Source organism: Galeopterus variegatus, unplaced genomic scaffold (assembly GCF_000696425.1).
Source record: "Galeopterus variegatus unplaced genomic scaffold, G_variegatus-3.0.2 Scaffold7143, whole genome shotgun sequence".
NCBI classification, from domain to species: domain Eukaryota; kingdom Metazoa; phylum Chordata; class Mammalia; order Dermoptera; family Cynocephalidae; genus Galeopterus; species Galeopterus variegatus.
The window spans coordinates 90,239-92,197 of NW_007733254.1; positions in this window are offsets into that span (position 1 = coordinate 90,239).

Here is a 1,959-nt window from a genome sequence, read left to right on the forward strand (position 1 = left end):
GGACATGGGTACTGTGTCCCCAGTGCTGTTATCACAAATTCAGTGAAGCAGTCCAGCCCAGAAGGAGCCACTGACCAGGTCACAGAGGGCGTGCCGAGGCACTGCTCTGGCTTCTGGCCTCAGCAGCACACTGCAGCTCACACAGGAGCCAGGTCCCCTGGGATGCTGTTTCTCCATGACAGCAGCAGTGGGTGACACCTTCCCCTCCCTCTGTCTGCAGAGCAACCTCTTCCTCTCACAGTCCTTCCGGGGTCTCTTCTAAAAATGGCCCCTGCTCAAAGAACCCAGGGACCCACCCAGGGATGGCATGTGTGCCAGGGTGTGTGTGGGTGAGGCCTTGCCACTCTGCTTGCCTGGTGGGGCACAGGGTCCTGATGAAGGTTCTCGCTGCAGCAGGGATCAGCCTCTGCACGCTCTCAGCCTGTGCCCACCTGGCCACAGAGCTGGTCATCAGGTCATTGATTTTACCATCATGGCTCTATTGCTGAATGTGGATTACTGCTGGTGGGTGGGATTGATGGTGGTGCATAGGAAAGAAATCCTTGAAAACTCCTGGGACAGTCCCTGGAGGTGAGAGCCGAGCTCTAGCCTCGCTCTGCCCTTCGCTATCATGGAGAGTTAGGGGGCTGGTCTTCACTGCCTTCGACTCTGTCTCTCAGCCCTAAGTAATAGCACTGGCTGCATGGGGTCCACAAGCCTTTTATTTTCAGGAAATTCAAATCCTACAAGAATGTAGAGATTGGGGCATGACCACTCCTCCGAAGTCCGTTGAAAAATACCCTCATCCTGTGTCTGAGCTTCAGATGAGAGATTCTAATCAATGCTGAGCTGACGAGCAGCCTCTGGAGCTGGGAGACATGGCGTCCTCCCTGCAGAGAAAGCCCTGGGTTCATGGCTGGCTCTCCCGCCCCCCATGACCTTGTTTGTTTGTTAGGACTGGGCCTGGTGGGGGCGGGTGTGGGATGAACAGTGCAGAGTACAGTGGCCACCACCTCACTGTCTTAGAGAGGACCCAGAGAATGGGGATGACCAACACTCAAAACATCATGGACAAGACCCTCACTGTGCAGATCCGAGCACTAACTGCTGTGCATCAGTGTGCCGGCACTGATCACTCAGCGAAGACTAAACAGGGGACAGCTTTATCCTGAGCACTGTTCTCAGCATGGGGGACTCACTGGTTAGTAAGATGCAAAGGGCCCGCCCTCTGGGATCTCACATTCTCCCACGGGAGAAGAGAAAATAAGCCAGAAATAGACACCAAAGGTAATTCCAGCAATGATTAATGCAAAACGGAAATACACGAGTAACGAGGAGGAGGCTATTCCAGAGAGTACTTCAGACTGGGGGACATGGGCTGCTCCTGAGAGCTGAGGCCCGAACGGTGGACGAGCCACCTGCACAGAGGGGTGGCCAGTGCAAAGGCCCTGAGGCAGCCACGGCCAGTGGGGCTGAGCATGGGGCAGATGGCGAGCAGCCCTGGAAGGGTGTGTGTGGACCTGGGCCACAAAGACAGTGACCCTGAGACTCTGCAGATGCTTGGGTTTTGTTCTAAGCTCCATGGCAGGTAATCTTTGGAGGTTTCATGAGGGAAAGGCGTGGTCTGACATAGGCTTTTGAGAAGCAAACACTGGCTCCTGTTTGGAAAATGGCTTCTACAGGGCAAAGCAGAAGCAGAGAGTGTGTGCAGCAGCCTCGGTCAAGACAGCTGGCCTGGGCCAGAACAGTGGTGGAGGAGAGGGGGGCACGGTGGACTCAGGGTGTCGATTAGAAGGGGGGACCCCAGTGCTGATGGGATGAACGTGAGGTACCAGGATGACCTCGAGGTGTTGGGCAGACTGGAGAGCAATTTACTGAACTGGGGAGTCTGGGGTGGGGCAAATACGTTTACTTGGAAGACCACAAGAGAAACACGATTTTGTTTTGTTTCTTCATGAGAAGATCCACGGGCTGGGAATC